General features: G+C 43.8%; 1 non-coding gene across 1 annotated transcript; it reads left to right on the top strand.

Moving 5' to 3' along the window:
• The first annotated feature begins 10,841 nt into the window (after nucleotides 1-10,841).
• On the top strand, nucleotides 10,842-10,967 carry LOC118572093. The gene has a single exon (XR_004943463.1). It is a non-coding gene; the product is annotated as a U6atac minor spliceosomal RNA (small nuclear RNA).
• Nucleotides 10,968-21,676: the final 10,709 nt, after the last annotated feature.

Below are 21,676 nucleotides of genomic sequence, written 5' to 3'. Positions count from 1 at the left end.
TACTTGAATTCATCACTTAACAAAAGGTCATTCATCCTGAGACAGATATGGAAACCTGGCAATGCCGAGACTTTTAAAATATACAATTGTCCCAACCTGTCTTCTCCCACACATCAAAACCCATCTGAAAAAAGCCAACAACCACCAAGCTTGAACATCTTTCACAAATGTCCCAAGTGATCCAAAGCCCTTATCAATAGTGTCAACCTTTATACCATTATTTTATTTTATTTTATTTTGTTTTATTTCCGGAGCTGGGGACTGAACCCAGGGCCTTGTGCTTGCTAGGCAAGCACTCTACCACTGAGCTAAATCCCCAACCCACCATTTTATTTTTAATAAAAGTATACACTTAGAATAATTGTAAGGTATGTTTTGTGGACAGAGCATGTGAACAGGTGAGAAAAAGAGAGCTGACTTTTCGCCATTCAAAAACGGACAGTTCTTGCTGGGATCTTGTATAAGTAAAGTATTAATGAGGCCCCTCCTTAGCTGTGAGTAGTTGGGTGAAGATCCTGTCTCCTCTCTGCCCTTTTGAATCCAACTCTTTCAATCCAATGGATGATGTATGTGCAGAGCAATGAAGATGGGTGGTAGAGCCATGCTAAGTGGCAGTTCAGTGCCCAAGGTGTAGGAAGGGCAAACACTTAAAAAAAAAAAGAAGAAAGAAAGAAAGAAAGAAAGAAAGAAAAGAGAGAACAGAGGCAGATCTGAGCAGTGAAAAGCGAGCCAAGAACTGAGGAGGGGGCCAATGTGCCATCTGCGAGAGGGCTACCTCTGGCAAAAATGGATCATTTAAGAGACGGGAAGGAGTAGACTCTGGTCTCAGATGCTAAAATAACTTCCTTTTCCAAAACTACCGGGATGCTGAATGCAATCCCCCTTAAGTCCACTGTGCTATGTCTTTGAGGCTGGTCTTGGCTAAGGGAAACAGAGCCGACCTCCTACCATTCACAGATGGACACATCCTGCTGGGGGCTGGTATGAGTGAAAACAAATGGCAGTCACCCCTTGCCTGTGAGTGTCTCTGTGCCAAGCATACTCCATGTCACCCCATCCCACATCATTCATCACTCTACTTGACCATTCTCGCTCTCTTGTCCTTCTTTGTATTTTTTTCTTTCAAAAATGTTTGGGTATGTGTATGGTACGTGTGTGCACAGGTATCTTGTGTGTGCAAGTATGTGTCTTGGTACACATGGGTGTGGGTGTGTGCACTATGCGTGTGTATGTGGGGGGGAGCAGTGGTGGGCATTAGGTATTTTCTTCAACTGCTTCTATACTTTGTTTTTTGGAAATAGAGTCTACCATTGAACCTTGAGTTCATCACTTGGCTCTGCTGGCTTGGCTGACCTACAAGTCCCAGAGATCTTCCTGTCTGTGCCTCCCCAGCGCTGACTACAAACACATACTATCGTGCCCACCTTTTTACACAAGTGCTGGCAATCAAACTCAGGTAACAAGCAAACACATTATGGACTTATCCTTCTCCACACCCCCATTACCCTTGTTTTTCTAGCTAATATCAGGGCATACAGTTTCTGAATTTCTGTGTTGCGTCAGTAACTTGTTTATGTTTCCCAGAGTATAATGCCAAATGTTAGACTTAGCACATTTACATAGAAAAAATATTGGGTTTGTGATAGTTAATCTCAATTGTCAAGGTGATGACATCTAGGAATACCTGGGAGACAGGTCTCTGGGCATGCTTGTGGGGTATTATCCACTGTGGGTGGCACCATTCCCTGTGCTGTATATATATATATGTGTGTGTATGTGTGTGTGTGTGTGTGTGTGTGTGTGTGTATCTTAGATGGTATAAAAAGGAGAATGTAAGCCGAGCACAAGCACTCATTGCTCTGTTTTTCCTAACTGTGGATGCAGTGTGACCTCCTGCCTTGACTCCAAGCCCCCCCACACACACACACTCAGTGGACTGCACCCACAAACTGAGTCAAAATAAATCCTTCCTTAAGTTGCTTTGTTGGGGTGTTTTATCTCAGCAACAGAAAAGTAACTAAGGCAGAGTTTAATGTGGATTTCCCTACTAGGTAATAAGCTCCACGCAAGAAAGGCTGCATCTTCTTCATCTTTGGAAGCTGTGTGCTTTGCATGACATGTGGTTCTAAGGGACTGCTGATCTGGTTGTGGGTGCACAGTGAGTGAACTTATAGTTGAACAAAGACTCAAAGGTTGGCCCCCTAGGCAAATAGGAAGTCAAAAGGAAGAGGAATGAGAAAAAGCATATAATTCCTCCTGGGATTTTCTTTCTGCTTCCAAGCTAATTGCAAATGATATGCCCGTGGATTTTAACAGCTAGTCTGAACTCTCCTGTCACTATAACGAAACAGTGGAGCATACAGCAAGGGCAAGACACATGTGTTGTTGGTGGGTGGGCACTGTAGGATGCTTTTATAGAATGCGAAAGATGGAATCTGGGAGTCTTGAAGTTGCCATGATTGCAAAGGAACATTTTGATACAGAAAGTTACATCAGAAAGCCAACAGGAAGCCAAATAATTGGAGTTTGAACTACAGAGCGAAGTTGGGCCAGGGTGATGAGAGAATTCATCCACAAGCAGCAAGTCAAAAGGGTATCAGCTAGGGTGGAGAGAGTTCAGTCATAGAGTGCTTGCTTAGCATGTGTCTCCAGTACCACAAAAGTCAAAATCAAATACAATAGAAATAGAAGTAGCATGCCCTAAAATAGGAATATGCTTGGAATTTAAATTCAACAGAACACGGAGAGGGCTTTGCTACTCTGTCTTTTTTTTTCCCCTATCTATAAATATATAAGGGAGGAATTCAAATAACTCAATACTGAGAAAATAAACAACCCAATTAAAAAGAGCAAAGGGCCCAGGGGCACAGCCCAATGGTAGAGTGCTTGCCTGACATGTACAATCCACAGCAATGTGCGAAGAAGAAAAGACACTCAAATGACTTGGGTAGGCATTTCATAAAGGAAGACACATAAACAGCTACCAGCTGTATGAAACACTGTTCATCAGTAATCATTGTGGGGGCAGGGAGATTAAAGTCCCAGTGAGAGATCACGTCACACCTGAATCCTAGACATCACCTGCATCAAAAAGCCAAATGCGGTGGCACACATCTGTAATCTAGGAGCACATGTGTAAGCACTAAGGTGAGATGGGAGACAGAAGAATGATTTGGAAGCTCATAGGCTACTTAGCCTGGAGTGCATTGTGTGGCCAACGGTAAGAAAGAGCCTGCCTTAACAAAGAGGAAGGTGAGAATCAACTCCCAAATGTTGCTCTCTAATTCTTGGAGTGTACCATGGCATGTATGCACACACACACACACACACACACACACACACACACACCTCACATACACAAATAAAAATTTAAAATAGTATTGTATATAGACTTGAAAGTTGCTGAGGGAAGATGTTAAATGTTCTATCACAAAGAGAGCCGTGAAGCAAAGTGCATGTTAGTTAGCTTGATTTAGTCTCTTGTACAATGTGTACCTATGTCAAATTTTATGTTCTTCATAAATATACATTATTTTTACTTGCCAATCAAAAACATAAAAGCTGAGTATGATGATATGCAACTGTAATTCCAGTGCTAGGGATGTCGAAACAGAGAGATCTGTGGAGTTTGCTGGCCAGCCAGCCTAAGAATGAGGTGGAAAGTGATAAAATAAGATACCTGACATCATCCTCTGGTTTCCATATTTTAGTATTTAGGCTCATGCAACACACATACACAAATGCATGCACACACAATTCATTTGTGCCCGCTCTGAGTTGAATATGGAAGTTCCCCCATGGTCCTTTTCTTGGGCTCTTGTTCATCTGGTGATCTTTTGAGGAGAGGTTGGATCATGAGAGTTCTTTCTTTATGAATGGATTCATCCTTTCTGTGACAGGTTCTGAATCTGGAAGACGGTGGAACTGTGGGCACTAGAAGCTGATTGGAGGAATTGGGTCATTTGGGGCATGTCCTTTTGGGGTACATTCTGCCCTGGCTCCTTCCTGTTCCTCTCTGGCTTCTGTCCCCCATTAGATGACCAAGCTCTCTATAGATTCCCACCACCATGGTGTTTGGCTTCATGAACAGAGAGACATGGACTAATGACAGAAGCCCATCAAGCCATGAGTCATGATAAAGAATCTCTCCCATTAAGTTGTTTTCCTCAGGTATGTTTGCAACAGTGACAGAGAAGGAAACGAGCATAGTCCCTGTCCTTCTTTATGATTCTTCTACTGTTTCAAAATTTAGAAGCTATCACTCCACTGATTTAGCAAAGTAGCTACACTGATTTTTTTAATGTGTACGATTTTGTCCTGTAATTAGATTATTTATATATGTCATTTTAGCCAAATTGCCATTTCCTTTGTTATATAAAAGATTTAATTAAATGAAATCATTTCCTAAATGAATGCCCAGTGGTACCTACATCATAATTAGATGATTTCTCCTTACACTCTTTTTTTTTTTTTTTTAAATTTTCTGCAGCTGAGGACCGAACCCAGGGCCTTGTGCTTGCTAGGCAAGCACTCTACCACTGAGCTAAACCCCCAGCCACCTTACACTCTTATTTACTACATTTCAAATTTATATAGTGAGGTTGAGTTCTGGATTCTCTCTTTTTAGCTGTATTGCTCTATCTTCCTTTGTGTGATAAGAATCACTCACTGTATTTGTTTATTCTCCTCGATATCTCTGGTGTTGACCGTATTGACTAATTTATAATGTGCTCAATTAATCTTTACTGGCTTAAATTAAATGTAAAGCATTTGGAAATACCTGCCAAGTTTGAACCTCATGTACTTTTAATTAAAAAAAAATCAATTATCGATTGGATGTTGAATCACTCCTTGAGATGGCATTCCCTTTCATCTGAAAAAAAAAAGTGGCTCTCGGCCTGTGGGCTGAGACCCCTCTGTGGGTCTACCGACCTTCTCACAGGCACTGCCTAAGACTATCAGGGAAATGGAGATTTACATTATGACTCCTAACAGTAGCAAAATGACCTATGCAGCAGTGAAAATAGCTTCACGGCGGGGGTCCCCATAGCATGAGGTTCTGTATCAGAGGGCCACGGCATTGGGAAGGGTGAGAGCCGCGGTCTAGACCGTCTCAATGCCTTCTCACCTTTACTTCTTGCAACACTCTCCTGGGAACTACAAAAATTAAGGCCAGGGCTGGGGATGTAGCTCAGTGGTAGAGCGCTCGCCTAGCAAGCGCAAGGTCCTGGGTTCGATCCTCAGCTCAAAAAAAAAAAAAAGAATCAAGGCTAACATCTGGAAATAAGGCAGTCTCTGGACTACTTTAGCGTGTGCATGATTTCATTTTTGTCCTCACAGTATCCTCAGGAGACAAGCGTATTCTACACAGGCAGAGGAAGCTCGTTGTCTTGGTCGGGCTCACATCTCTTAGAATTACGGTTCACACCTCGATCTCTACCTCCATGTCCACCAACCTCGTCACTCCCTCATTGCACAGAACAGACCTCAAGGTTCATGTCTTAGTTGTCTAGGCAATATAGCTAGACAGACAGTGAATGTTTTCTGGCCAAAGGCAGACATGGTGACGTGGGTTTGGAAAGGGCACATAGGTATATCACCAAAGATAAGATTTCTTTTCCTTCTCCAAAACGAAGTCTCATGTGTCCCGGGCTGTCTTTTTTCTGATCCCCCTGCCTCCATCCAAGTGTTGAGACTATAGCCAGGTGCCACCATACCTGATTTATGTGGTGCTAGGGATGAAACCCAGGGTCTTGTGCATGCTAGACAAGCCCACTCCCAACTAAGCCACATCCCAGTCCACCCAGAATAAGATCTGAAGAACACAGCACAACTCCATCCTGGGGCGGGGGGGGGGGGGGGGGACCAGCACAGGCTGCAGTATAGGCCCATGCCAGGGTTGTAGGACTCCAGGTCCACTCTCAGGTACGTAGATATATGGTGTGCCAGAAGGTAAAAAAGGGCTTCTAGGGTGGTCTTGTGCCTGAGATTCAGAATGAAGATGTCTTAAGAAAAGGAATGGTCTGAACTTGAGCATAGAACAGCTCTTTTTAAACATAGGCATTGAGCTGACCGCGGGGGGTATGGGCAGGCTAGCAAAAAGACAGAACTATAAATAGCAGCTGCATCTGGAAAGCAAAAGACAGGCCTGACCTGTGCACAGGAAAGAAAGGACCTCTGAGTGAGCATCAATCTCTGTCTTTCTTCCTTCCCCTGCAGAGCACACCTCCCTCCTCAGGCCTCAACTCCAGCCGAGAGGGGGCCTGTGCAACTGTCCCCGGAGAGGTTCTGAGCTTATAGAGGTTTCTCAGCCCCCAATCTAAGAAGTTAAAGTGGAACAGAGCAAGCCAGGGCTCCTCTGGGTCCCTCCCAAAGGGCGACAAACTGATCCTTTATTTATGCTGGGTCGCCTGTCTTTGTTCAGTTCTGTCTGCTTAGCCACATTGGAAATGGTTTGCTGGAAAAAATAATGGTGCTGTCTAACATGATGTAACAAGATGTCATCTTCGGACTCCAACGCATAAAATGGATTTACAGGAAGGAGAGGAAGAAAAAAAAAAACACAAAGCCCCGGAGAGCACGTGACTCAGATAAAAACCACGCGGCTTTGTTTGTGAATGTCAAAAACCTGTGTGCTATTTTACTGAGACGAATATGAGAAGAGACGTGTGTGTGTGTGTGTGTGTGTGTGTGTGTGTGTGTGTGTGTGTGTGTTTTGGTGGGGAAATGGATGTAAGATATAGACTACAGAGCCTAGAGACAAAGTGTGCAGGAAAACTGAAATAAATTTCATTTCACATTGCACACCTATATAAACATGCCCCAGAGCCTACACACAATCACAGACATGTGGCTAGCGTGTGCCACAAACAACATATACATGTCACACGTACATACAAACACCATACTACCTAAACCTCACTAGAACATGCCACAGACTCACCACCATGCATGACAGGTGCTCTATATGCATGAATACAAACACACACACACACACACACACACACACACACACAATGTTTGTAATCAAGAATCCTTTCATTTCCATCTCACTGGACTAATAGCCAAGTCTGAGCTTTTCTGATGAACGTGTGCAAGACTCTCATGTGCTTTCCAGGGTCCTCTTTTAGTCAACTTGTACTAGAAACACAAAGTTGAAAGAGGATCAAAGGTTTTGTTTGTTTGGGTTTTTATTCTTTTGTCTTTTTTTTTTCCCAGAGCTGAGGACCGAACCCAGGACCTTGTGCTTGCTAGGCAAGTGCTCTACCACTAAATCCCCAACCCCTTTTTTGGTTTTTTTGTTTGTTATTTTGTTGCTTTCCAACAGAGAGTACTTTCAAAAGGCACACTCAGACCCAGTCCTAACATAACACAGGAAAGTACCACAAGTCAGGAATGATGGGATGAAGTTCCTCAGTCATGCATGATTCTCATATACTGTATTCTCTCTGCGTTGAAAGCAAATTCTTATGCAACCTCTGAGGACTTTCAGGACTTCAGTGGATCTCTCTCTCTCTCTCTCTCTCTCTCTCTCTCTCTCTCACACACACACACACACACACACACACACACACACACACAACCACACAAAAGAAAGAGCAACCCATAGTTCTTTCCATTTCAGACCTTTCTGACTCATCAGTAAAGCAAAACTAAGGAGTGTAGGTAGAGTACTGTATGTCAATGACCAAAATAAAAACAACTGAACTAACCATATGCAGTTTCCACTGCTCTGGCAAAAATTAAGTCCATATGCACACATGATCTATGAAATATGAACTGTGTAATTTCATTAAGTGCCTCTTATTTTACATTTGAAACTGGCATTGTGTGTTACAAGGGTGACCAAAATCATGGAGATCATGGTAAAACAATGATTCTTCTTAGGACATTTTATAGTGACAAGTTGCAAGGGAGGCTGCAGGGGGGCGGAGGAGAGTAATCTGGGCCTTGGTGGCACCTGCCTTTAATCCCTGTGTTCAGGGAGGCAAAGGCAGGTGGATCTCCTTGAGTTTGAGGTCAGCCTGGCCTACGGTTCAAGTTCAGAACAGCCAGAGCTACACAGAGAAAACGTCTCAAAAAAACAAAAACAAAAAAGAAAGAAGGGGGAAAGGAAGAAGGTAGGAAGGAAGGAAGGAAGGAAGGAAGGAAGCAAGCAAGCAAGCAAGCTGTGTATGTGCTGAGAATTGACCCAAGGCTTAAAGCATGCTAAGTATGCTGTGTATATGCAGTCTTATACTTTAGTAACTTTAATAGCACCCATTTTCCTGCTGTTTAAACAGAGCCACATTTTCCCATGGTGCACTAGCTTCTCCAAGTTATGTAGCAGACCAGGCTGTCTCCCCCACTCAAAACATCTGCTTTACCTTGGTAGGACTTGGCTGTTTTTACCACAGTCATATCCTAAGCCTCTATAACAGTGTCAGGAACATTATGGGCTTTCAATAACTCTTTATGGAACACACAGATGCTTTAAAAATAAACCCGTATAATCCCAGGATGCCATATCGAGTCCTCTGAATGCATTAGCATGCCTGGCACACACAGCGGATTTCATTGCAGAACCAGCTTGTTCATTCAATCTCACCTTCAGTGACGGCTCCATCCGTTACTTTTACTTAACATGTCCTTCAGCATGTGTGCTAGACCCAGTGGCGACAAATCAACCAGAGTCCAGAGCTTTAAGGATGTTCCTGTTTAGAAAGAAGTACTATAGACAAAGGAACAGAGCTAGCAAAGGTCAATAGAGGCTTGGATGAGCTCTGTGCAAGGAACAGTTAGAGCTCTGGCTGGTAACACCCTGTGGGCCCTTGGAAAATACGTAGAGAAGACACCCTCTGGGTCCCCCGGCGTGATCCCTGCCAGGAAAGCAGACAGTCATTGCTCTCTCACTGTCCAGAGCTGATCACTGTCCAGAACTGACCACTGTCCAGAGCTGACCGTGACTTTCCTCAGCAAACCTGCTCTCTCCCTGCCCAAATACCTTGTTGCTCCAAGGTCTTTTTATCCTTCAAAGGCCTAGGCTGAGCTCTCCATTCTCTTGATGACTATAGAGCAATTTAGACCTTGAACATACCTCGTTTTAAACTTTCCTGTCATACTACTTCATGCTTAAAAATGTTATCTCTACCCTGACCTCCCCCCCCACCTCTCTCACACACACACATACACCCCTGGGTCATAAGCTCCTGAAGTACAATGAGTTTCGGATGGTAACTTATGTCCCATAATGTGTGGTGATACCAAGTAAACTATGGTGAAAGGAACCTGTGGGCCTCACTCCCCCAAATGTAGACTACAGTGCTTCCAGCGCTAACATACACTCCTTTGAGGAACAGCAAGCCATCAGTAAGAGTTAATCAGGATTGTCATTTTGATTGGATTGAAATCACAAGTTATTAGCCAAGCCCAACTCAGGGTGTGTCAGTGGTGATGGCATTTCCAGAGACAATCAGATATGGGCCTTCTAGCCTAATGAACAGATCATTCTGTTGATAGAGTAGCAATGTTATTAATATTGTTGGATGGTGAGGAAGAGTAGGAAGCATGTTACTAGGGACACGGCTGTGGAGACTGTCTCTTGTCTTTACTCCCTTCTTGTACCTTCTGTTTCAGCTCCCTCGCCCCCACCGCACCCCCGACCCCCGTTGGTTCAGACCGGTGTTAGCTCCTCTTCTTCAAGGGCCTACCCAAATAGATGCAACATGATCTGGTAGGTGTTTGAACCTACTGGTCCTACCAAGGAAATACGAAAAGAATGAGTCAGGGTCCCGGGCCCCTGCATTCAGACCACCGCACTAAAATGGAATCATCTGCAGCAGAAGATAAATCAAGTGATTAGCTGAGCAAGTCTGTTTTCTCTGACTGGCCTGGGCAGATGTTCATACTGGCTTCAGCTTTTCCCAGACAGTCATCAAGAGTGCTAAGACACCAAGTCACACTGGCAGCCACTCATGCATCTGAGTTTTACCATGTCCCTTCCCACTGCAGGCAAGATACTAAGTAGCTAAGAATGAGAACCCTTATACTTCCGCTCCCACCAGGTCAAAGCGGCCCAGGCCTTGAGGCCTGAAAAGTGTTACTCCACCAAGGATGACCAGCTGCTGAAAGACGCAGAATAAAACCATCCAATTAGCATCCTGGCCAGAGAACTCATAATAGCATTGTGTGTGCCAATGAAATGTTTCCACTGCGTGGAACAATGATTTAGTAACATCTCCTGTGTGTCTAGTTCAGACTTGTAGAGGAAAACAGCATTTTAAACTAGGAAAAATAAGGCAAATGAGGATAAATGGAATATTCTTGAAAGTGAAGGTGGCCTCACCTGTACAATGGGAATGATAACGGAGCATTGTATGTAACACTGAAAGAGTTATCTGTGTATTACCATAAAGCTGTTGCCTAGGTGACCAGAAATTGTTCTGTATCCATCATCATTGTCATGAGAAGAAAAAAAGATTCTTGTGTTTTGCAGTGGGGGGGAGGGGAAGGGGGAGAAGGGAGAGGAGGAGCTAAAGGGATCTGTTTGCAAATGTCTCCTTTGCCCAGCCTTAAATCCCTTCCCTCTCCCTCAGCATGCAAATAATAGAAGGTACTATACTTTGTGGTCATACCGTAAATATTCTCTGGTAATGGAGATATTGAATTGGTCATTCTGGGGTAGTAAAGCAATGGGTCAGCTGAGAGTCAGATCTAGAAGATAGGACTAGAAGCATCAGGTTCAAGGCCTAGGCTGGGGAGCCAGGGCCCAGAATCTACCCTGGGCTCTAGTAAAGATCTGGGTGAAGAAGAGGTGACGGTTCCAATCAGTCATGTGTATAGGATTAAAAAAGCCAACTCCTGTGTTGTATGAAAGGAGAGAAGGTTAGCACTGCCCTTGACAAGGATGGAAGAGGCCTTTGGGCCTAACAACACACATACGGTTAAGTCATTGCCACCTACTTCGTGGCATCTAACCACTGTTTTTTTTGTTCTTTTTTTTTTTTTAAAAAAGCCAACTCCAAATCTGACCCTGTTGGGGTTCAACAAATAATTCCTATGCCTCTTCACACGTGAATTACAGACTTGTGGGTATCCAAAGCAAAGGTTCTCTGAGGCTTTTATGTGGTTCTCCAGGTCATCCTTGGCATTGGGGTCACCACATGTCTACATCCTTGGCATTAGGGGTCCCCACAGATCTACATCCTTGGCAGTAGGGGTCCCCACATGTCTACATCCTTGGCAGTAGGGGTCCCCACATGTCTACATCCTTGGCAGTAGGGGTCCCCACATGTCTACATCCTTGGCATTAAGGGTCCCCACAGATCTACATCCTTGGCATTAAGGGTCCCCACATGTCTACATCCTTGGCAGTAGGAGTCCCCACATGTCTACATCCTTGGCAGTAGGGGTCCCCACATGTCTACATCCTTGGCATTAAGGGTCCCCACATGTCTACATCCTTGGCAGTAGGGGTCCCCACATGTCTACATCCTTGGCATTAAGGGTCCCCACAGATCTACATCCTTGGCATTAAGGGTCCCCACATGTCTACATCCTTGGCATTAAGGGTCCCCACATGTCTATATCCTGGGCACTAGGGGTCCCCACATGATTATATCCTTGGTGTCAGGGGTCCCCACATGTCCACATCCTTTGGTGGATATAGTGTTAAAGGAAAATAGAGTTCTTTGCTTCCACTTTGTTTCTCCCACAGATGGCCCCTCTAAGTTCCTTTTTGTCTTCATTCCCCTTTGGTGCTCACACTTTCTTCTTCCCTCCAGCCACACAGGTCTCCACCACGTATTTACACCATTCCGCATGTGGCTTTGCCAGTCGTAGTAACTAAATAAAACAAACCTCTTTTTATTTTATTGCTTTGTCCTTTCTTATTGCTTTGCCTCTATTATCACACTATAAGGGAACCTGGGTATGATACATCGGCTGCCAACACAGAACAGCAATAAAAGGTCGTTCTCCATAATCTCTTTTCCAGGCAGTTTGTCAGCATTCTCTTTCTTCTTTGGAAGGCTTGGTTTTATTACCACCAACCCCCCTTTTCCCTGACCTTTGGCCAAACCATGATTTGCTGTTACTAGATTTCCTCTTGCCCTGAAGACCCTAACTGAGAGGACCCTTTCAAGCCAGGACCCACTCTGTGACAGTCACATGGCTGATGCTTTTCACAGCTCCTGCCTGGCTGCTCTTAGACAGAAACCTTTGATGAGCTGACTTTTTTTTTTTTTTTTTTTTTTTTTTGGTTCTTGCAATTTCACAGCATGCCCACTAGTTTTTATCTCTGTGGCTGAGCCCAGGCAATAAGTATTCTGTCTTTGTTATCTAGATCCCGAGCTGTCTGTCTCATGCAGAGAACACTCCTGCGCCCACTATCTGAGTCTTCCATCTTTTCATCTCAGGGAGAAATGCTTTTGCTGATGTTCAGTTCTCTGCCTCGTGTTCAGATGCCGTCCGATAGGATTTCCAGGTTTTGTTTTCGTGTGCTTCAAAATATGATGACCCAGGAGAGAACTGTTTGGTTGTTTTCCTTATCAACGGAGAGGACATGAAGTGATGGGACAGTCTATAGCTTGCTCTCTGCTTCTCCTTTGATTTGATTCTCAGAAGCAGTGCTGGATACTCTTGTTCTTTATACTTGAAATTGGCTATAACTCCAACCAGTGGGCTAGTTCCTATCTGAACACATCTCTTGGTCCTGAGGGCCAAATATCAGACAGTACCTTGAGTAACAGTATCATGTCAGAACTCAAAGTCCAACTATAGCTTCCATTGTCTCCATGGGCAATGTTCCTATGCAGACAAGAACTTGCCATCTTGTGAATCAAAATTGGAACTGACAGCAAATGTTTAAAAAGATCATTTATTTATTCATTTGTATTGATGTTTTGCTGTTATGTGTGTCTGTGTATCACATGAGTCCTTGAAGCCTGCAGAGACCAGAAGAGAATGTCCCATCTCCTAGGACTGGAATTACAGACAGTTTGTGAGCTGCCATGTGGGTTCTAGGAATTGAACTTGGGTTTCTGAAGAAACAGCTGGTGCTTTTGACCACTGAGCCATCTCTCCTGCCCGAGTGACAGTCCATTGTGATAGTTGTCCTCTATTCATCCTTCTTCCTTAATCTCTGGGGACGGGGACACAGGATGTACTTCCTCTGTATCTGTAACTTCAAGGGACAAATATTTAATGTTTGGATCTGACCTGCTTCATAGAGAATCCCATTTCTCCATGAAAAGTTTCTGTTTCTGTGACTCTCTGGTGACCATTATAATCTGTGGTGGCCATAGTTCGGTGCACACAAACGAGAGATTATGGACACACAGAAAGATACTAGCTAATGAACCTGGTTATGAGTGGATGGCATGGGGAGTGAGTCATAAGAGGACGAGAGAAGAGCACTATGTATCTGAGTTTGGGGATGTGAGCAGGGTTGCATAAAGGAATGTGGGAGAAGGCACTTCAGAAATAGATAACCTGGAGGTTGGTGGTGTGTGGAAAACTAACCGGACAGGTAGATCATACAGCACACATTTACTGGAGTGCTTGCCTAGCATGCAAAAAACCCTGGGTTCAATCCCTAGCATGACCTAAACAAAGTATGGTGGCACAAGCCTGTAACCTCAGCATGTGAGATGTAGAGACAGGAGGATTAGGAGTTTGAGGTCATCTTCAGCTAAATGGGAATCTTGAGGCTAGCCTGGGCTGCATGAAATGCTTATCTGAAAACAAACCAACAATAATAAAAACCAAGTTCATTAAGCTCTTCAAGGAAATTGAACAAATAGTTTAGAAGACAATGAAATACAAACAAAAGTGATAGCTTCAACCTTGCAGGTCTATCATCCTGAATTACAGTAAGAACACAGTCAATAACAATTAGAATTATAGTCAATAGATTGCTCAGATATAGTTAATCAAATATAGCATGCTTGGTTAAGTTTGAATTCCTGACAGTGAATAGTTACTTAGGGTAAGTATCACATTTGCAGTAAGTAGATAGATAGATAGATAGATAGATAGATAGATAAGTTGCAAGGTTCATATCCCTGCTAAAAAGTTATTTGCTTGGTAGCATGTACTTATAATCCCAGCACTTGGGAGGATTGACAGTTCAAGGCTAACATGGTTTATATAGAATTTTACAGGCTAGCCTATGCTATTTTAGCAAGATCTTACCTTTTTAAAAGTTCTTTATTGGCCGGGCAGTGATGGGGCACTCCTTTAATCCCAAGCACTCGGGAGGAAGAGGCAGGTGGATCTCTGTGAGTTTGAGGCCAGCCTGGACTGCAGAGTAAGTTCCAGGACAGCCAGAGCTTTACACAGAGAAACCCTGCCTTGAAAAATCAAAACAAACAAACAACAAAAACAGTTACTTATTGATTATCTGAAATTTACATGGAACTGAGCACCCTGTATTTTATCTAACAGCCTGCCAGAAAGGAGAGAACAGACACATTAAGGGGAAGGAAATTATTAACCAAAATATCAATAAAATTTCCCCAAACTAAAGGATCTAAGTACCCAGAATAAAAAGGTTCCATTAATAGGCAAAGAAATTCATTTTTAAGGGTCCAAAGGATTGCCCTGGGTTTCTTTTCTTTTCTTATGTTTGTTTGTTTGTTTTCGAGACAAGGTTTCTCAGTATAGTTTTGGAGCCTGTCCTCGATCTCATTCTGTAGACCAGGCTGGCCTTGAACTCACAGAGATCTGCCTGACTCTTCCTCCCAAGTGCTGGGCTTAACGGCGTGCACCACCACTGCCTGGTACCCTGGATTTCTTAACAGCTGATAAATTTTATGAAATCTGATGAGAAATTTTGCATTTCTGTTGTCAGAAATGTAAAATTCAGAAAGCCCACCTCTCGAATACTGTTTGTTGGGAACTGGACTCTATCAACTTCAGAAGTAAATGGATGCAGTTTGGTTGGTAGACTACTTGATTAGCATGAGAGAAGTTGTAGGTTAGATCTCTAGTGGTAAATAAAACCAGGAGTGGGATGTATGCCTCCAATCCCAGCACTCAGGAGGCTAAGGCTGGAGGATCAGAGCTCAAGGTCATCCTCGGTGACATAGTGGGTTCAAGGCCAGCCTGAACTACTGAGAACTTGTCTCAATATAACCACCACAACAAAATGGAGCCAAAGAAGAGTGGATCTGCATCAGGAAACTAGCCAAAAAAAAAAAAAAAAAAAAAAAAAAAAGATTCAGGAGGAGGGTGAAAGGACCGAGCAGACACCATAACAGGCTGTCAGTCTTCTCTGAGATCAGGCCTCAATTTCAGTTTCCTGAGACTTGAGCAAGCAGTTTCTGGGAGGGCCGTGAACAGTAGCTCCCTTTCTGCATGTACTCTGACCGCTCAAGGTTCAGCCAGGTGTTTACTGCCTGGGACCCCTCACCAACTTAGAGCTACGTGCATGGGTCAATGTGAACATGCAAGGCCAGCCAGCCTCCATGGCAGCTCAAGGACAAATCCTGGGACTTGTTCAGGCCTGCCCCCAAAATGATAACTGTAATCCCCAACCAGTAAACTCAAAGGTCATACACCCTCACCCAATCATATGACGCAAAGGCTTGTACTACCCTGCTTGTAGTTTTTCTCATTAAAAACCCCTCACCAAGAGAGCTCAGGGCCATCCTCCTCCACCCACTGTGTCCAATATTGGACACGAACCAAGCCCAGGCTTGCTTGTTATCAATAAATCCCTGTGTATTTTGCATCAGATATTGGCTCTGTGGTGGTCTTGCTCCGGGGATCTTTCGACATGGGCACAAGGGTTATGTGACAAGTGTACTCTGGGGCTGGGAAATGGAAGATATGCAGAAAGATAACCAGCACAAAAGTATAATTGCAGGAGTAGCTAGTAAGTTAGAGAATGTTTCAAAGTATACCAAAGAGAACCAGAAATCTGTTTATGGAAAACCATAGAACCATAAAATGAGGCAATCGCAAACTCAAGGAAAACCATAAAACTATCCAAAAACTTTGTTTAGAATACTTGTTGGTTCTCTATTAATTGTGTGTATGTCTCTGATATGCTGGGGATTAAGCCCAGAAATTATGTAATAGAATTGGTAATTAAAATTTTTAGTTGGCTATGGTGGCACATGCCTACAATCCCTGGGAGGCAGGAAGATCACTGAGAATTGAAGGCCAGTCTGGGCTTCCTAATGAGAGCCTGTCTTAAAAGACAAACAATCAAACAAAAACAAAATTGAAAATCACCAGGGTAGCATTTTTGTTGAATGGACTGTAAAGAAATGTATCAGGAGACAGGAGGGTCCAGCTTCTGCCATCAATAGAGTGTGAGGGAAGACAGGGAGAAGCTAGAGAAATGGACCCTCTCCTTATATGACATTTGTTCCTGAATGCCATGCCTCTTCCTTCAAGCTTCTCCCACCTCCCTTCCAGCAGGATCAAGATCCCTTTCACTGAGGCTTAGCATCGGTAGGAATCACCAAGTGGTCCTAGGCCAAGGGCCTTGACAGTATCCAGGCAGGCCCAAAGCCAAGATGGGGGATTTTCTGGGATGCTGTTAGCTAGATTCATTGCTGCTAATACTTGTAACCTCTACAATCCTTCCTGAGGCTAACATGTGTTTTATGTCTGCCAACTTAGCCACTCAGTCCAGGTCAGGCAAAAGTCTTTTCCAAATTCTAGCTGTCAATGCTGGGAGCCATCGTCTTCTGGTCTTGTTCATGGCACTCTTGCTAGTTATTCCTAGTCTGTTAATCAAATTCTTTCCTCCTTTCGAGTTCCTCCTTCATTCCTTCTTGCCTGTGCTGTTGACATTGGCTGTCGCAATGGAATTTTCCAGTTTCCTAGAAACTTTGTAGCCGTTTTAAGGGTATGGCTGCCCCATCGACTCTTTATTTCTGTGATGGCCTGGGCTCTGGAGCTCTGCAGGAAACAAATATTTCATGAGATACAGGGTTTGTGTTGAGCGACCACCACTGGCTGAAGCTCGAGAGCCCTTCCTGCCGTCAATGGATTCAGCTTGTTCTAACTGATAGTGCTTGTTTTGTATCTAGCTGTAGGGAATTGATGGCTGCAGAAGTAGACACTTGGGAGCCGGGATAAATAATAGTGCAAGAGGACCATTTAAGGCAGTGAGACACCGTTAAATGAAAACGCAGGTTACAAATCACTAAATACAGGATGACCCCATTTCTCAAAATGTGTGTGTGCTCATGCGTGTGCGTGCCTGCACGTGTACACAAAGCCAGAAACATTAAACAGTGATTTTCTTAGACTGGGGGATTTATGAAAGATTTGTACTCAATTTTTGCTTGCCTAGTTTTTCCAAACAGACATGTGCTGTTTTGTAACAATAAGAAAAACAAGTTATTTAAAACATAAATAAAAACTGTAAGATTCTGGGCAAACACCATATGTTTTTGTGTGAATTCCACATACCCCTTTATGAGGGGCCAAGGACAGGCCTCGTTAGCAGAGGATTGGGGACAAGGAGTGGGAACATTCAGAGGTGACAGCAGGGGCCATCCAGCCTAAAGAGCTGGCAGGGCCATGGGCCTTATAAGAAACTATTCCCAAATAACCAGGTAGGCCATCCAGAGAGTTGCTAAAACCTGACAGGTAGATGCTAAAACTGTACCTGGAAACTGGAACCCCAAATCCAGCAATGTTTGAGCATGTGTTCACTGAACACCTATGGCAGTCAGGGTTGTGTCAAGCAGCAGCAGGTAGAAGGATGAGGACATTCAGGGTGGGGGGACCCCTGGTAGCAGCTGTTATTCAAGGCTTGTTGTCTGGGGGTGCTGTTTAGTCAGCAAGGCTCAAGGCTCCGTCTCCTAGTCCATTTGAACTACTAGAGAACACAGGATTCTAAAACTAAAGCTTGCTCAGCTGCACAGATCTATTGCTCCAGGTGCTGGTGGCTGGCAGCCCAAGGCCAAGTTACTGGTGGATTTAGTCTCTAGCAAGGGTACTCTTCCTGGCTTTTCTATTCTTTTATGGAACAAGGTCTCACATCTCCCAGGCTGGCCTCAAACTCACTAGGTGTGACCTTGAACTTCTGATCCTCCAGCCTCCACCTCTTGAGTGCCAGGAATTGTAATCAGTCCTCATGAATGTTGGGCAAACACTCTCAAGAGCCCTTAGCCCTTCATTTAAAAAAAAAAATCTATCTGGTAGTTAGTATATAAAATAATGGTTTTTATTATGACATCATCAATTCGGAAGTTATTGTACTTGGCGTATGTTCCCTCTCCACTACCTCGCCACTTCTTGCTGGTTCCCATCCTCCCCACAAATAGTCTCTCTTCTGCTTTCCTATCACACATGCACACATGCTTGTACACACATGTGCGCGCGCACGCGCACATGCACACGAACACGCACATGTATGTACACACACACACACACAGAGTCACACAAATCTAGAGTCTATTTCAGTTGGAAAATATGCAGTATTTTATCTTTATCATTCCTCTCAACTCACCTCATAGTTTCCCTTCTACTTGCATGGTGTGCGCGCGTGTGTGTGTGTGTGTGTGTGTGTGTGTGTGTGTGTGTGTGGTATTTGTGTATAGTTATTTACATGTAAACCTAGATTTTGCCTATGAGAGAAGACATGCAATATTTGTCTCTCTGAGTGGGGCTTATTTCACTTAACACATTGATCTCCAGTTCCATTTTTCTTCCAACACATGACATCATTTCATCCTCCTGTACAACTGAATAAGGCTCTGCTGTGTATCTATCCCATTATTCATTTGTCTGTTGATAGGCTAGATGGTTGGGTGACTTCTCCTACGACCTCGCATTAGGGAAGGGAAGCAGAAGTTCTCTGGAGTGACCTTTGGAAACACACTGATCCCTTTTGCATGGTTTCCACGCTTCTTGTCAAGTTACTCCCCCAAAGACCCACCTTCAAATACCATGTATCTGAGATTATTGGTAATCACATTTCATCACAGGAACTTTGAGAGGACGTAAGCACTCTATGGCAATCCTAAGGACGAGTAGGGATGCTGAGGTGGAGACAGGAGAACGAGAATGCTGCTGCTGCTGAGGAGGCTCTGTTTCCCTCCCAGAGCCCTCAGAAATCTACCTCAGTCACATTCCTAGCTTGCCTAAGAACCCTTCAGCTAGAATAACTGCTATGCTGTATTTTGAACAATTTCACAAGGTTATATAAATGAACAAATATGCAAAGCCCTTTATCATACTCTGTATTCACAGTGATTTGGATAAGGCAAGTGCTATTATCTCCTTTTCACAAAAGAATGAATGGAAGCTTGGGGAAAATAATTGCTACTATTTAGTAGAGTAATTGGGCCAGGGCTGGGTGTAAGGTTTTCTGACCTTTAATCTCCATCTTTCTCTTAGACTGTCTGGTACTTACTAGTTCATTCTTTCACTTACTCATCCAACATCAGTCATACTTAAAGGCTTATCACATTACAGGCAGGTGTGTGCAGGCAATCAGGTGTAGGTCCCAGTAATTACACCTAAGATTCGGCTTAGATCAATGATTCTCTGGAATATACTTAGAATTGCCTGGGGAGCATCCCAGATCCCATCCCCAACGGACACCATGATGCTGTCTGCTGTTTTAAAAGCTCTGCAAGTGAGTCTCCTGTACAGCTAAAGCTTGAAACCATGGTTCCTGTGAGCAGAAAGTATTGGCCACCTCAGTTCCTTTATGAGGAAAATAGCCCTGACTGCCATGACTCAGAACTGAGACATCTCTCTTTTTCCATCAGAGATGCTCTGAATGGTGAGTGCTTTGTTGACTCTCATGCGTGATGACTTGGTAATTGGGTGGTCTAAGATAGTGAACATTGTGGGCAGCAGCTAGAGGCTCTCTGATCCCTATGTAGATCTCACGTGGGCGCAAAGAACTTGGTCTGCTTAAGAGCTATGCTCAGCCCTCCATGGCAGTCATTATAGCCTGAGTTTCCATTGTGCAAAGAGAGAGATATAAGTAGAAATGAGAACCGGGAATGAGAGTAAATTGAAAGAATCCCGTCCAAGCACAAGCTGTAACCAGCTAGGAAACCGAATCTCAGAGAAGGGAAATGACTCGAAATAGTAGACAACAATGCAAAACAGGACGTGATTCAGTGCCATAGTATGGCTGCAGGCCACAACTACCTACCCTTCTGGTGCTTTTGAGGCTAATGTTTCTCCATGGGTCACGGGGTAGGAGCACTGTCTTTCCAGATTGACTGATATTCGCATTTTCCTTTCCCCTGAGACAACAGCCGGAACAAACTCATAAGCCCAATTAGGAAGACTAGTGAACGACTCTCACCTCCTAGGCAGATTCACCCCACAGCAGCTCCACAAGGTTGGAACTATTTATTCTTTTCAATGCACGAAAGAGAAAAACCGATCTACCTCACTGACAGAGCTGGGAAGCAGCCGTGGGACTCAGTGGTATCTGGGTCACTGTGTTATGCTTACCGTTTATCAAACCATGAATAAGACTCCTGTTCACTTTCGATCCACAGCTTGCCTTCAGATCTATGTGCTGCATTGTTTTATAACACTGAACTGAGTATTGACATATCTGCCATTTTCTTTTCTTTTTTTTAAAAAAAAAAATTTGATCGTCCCCTCAAGTTATTTATTCTCTTTAAAATTCTTAACTATAATGGTATGAGGAAAATGAGCTGTGTGTGATTCCTTAGGCGGTGAGATGGAAAGGTCTATAAAAGCAAATGGCTAAAATATGGTTGTTCATGCCTGTTATTCCAAACTTGGGAGTCTGAAGCAGGAGGAAGATTGTAAGTTGGGCACCAGCCTAGGCTACACAGTCAGTCAGACCCAGCCTAAAAGCACACACAAGCAACAGATAACTCCAAAGTGAACTCTACAACAATACAGTCTGGATCAGAAAGCCAAGGCAGCCCGTGCAAAGACGGAGCAGCTACAGTAACCAGTATCCATGCCATCTGTACAGGCTAACTTTTAACGTCAACTTGATATGACCTAGGGTCACCCTGGAAGAGAAAACTTCAACTGAAGAACTGCCTCAATCAGACTGACCTGTGGCCATGTCTGAGAGATTGTCTTGGTTGATGGAGTTGCGGGGCACAGTTCGCTGTGGGTGGTACCATCCCTGGGCACTTGAGCAGGATTGTATAAGAAACTAGCTGAACACAAGCCAGAGGGAGTTGGTGAGCCATGTTCCTCAATGATTTCTCCTCTAGTGCCTGCTTGAATTCCTGCCCCAATTTCCTCTAGTGATGGACCATTACTGGAAATGTAAGTCGACAAAAACCCTTTCCTTCCCCAGCTGCTTTGGGTCAGAGTGGGTTTTTTGTTTGTTTGTTTGTTTATTTGTTTTGGTTTGATTTTTTGTTTGTTTGTTTTTTAATCACATCAACAGAAAGCAATCTAGAATTCCAGGGGCACTTGACATGAAGAACCGTTTTCAAGACATTTCCAACTGGTCTTGGACTAACACATGAATATATACATGACAAATGGTGAAGACACATAAATGACATTTTCTTGCTGTAGTACATAACCTTAGCAACAGACTTGGGTTACCTGAGCAGCCTTAGAATACAGTTGTGCTGCATTTCACCACTATGGGGCCACACATGGGGCATCAACCAATGGGCTAGTGTCCTTGGGCACAACAGTTATTGCACAGCCCCCTGCTTGTAACTAGTGGCAGCTTCTCCATGCTTTCCTCCTCTTCTTCATT

The sequence above is a fragment of the Onychomys torridus genome, chromosome 21 (assembly GCF_903995425.1).
Source record: "Onychomys torridus chromosome 21, mOncTor1.1, whole genome shotgun sequence".
Taxonomy (NCBI): Eukaryota; Metazoa; Chordata; class Mammalia; order Rodentia; family Cricetidae; genus Onychomys; species Onychomys torridus.
Note: the sequence above shows the minus strand (reverse complement) of the source record. Positions and strands in the feature narration are given on the sequence as shown.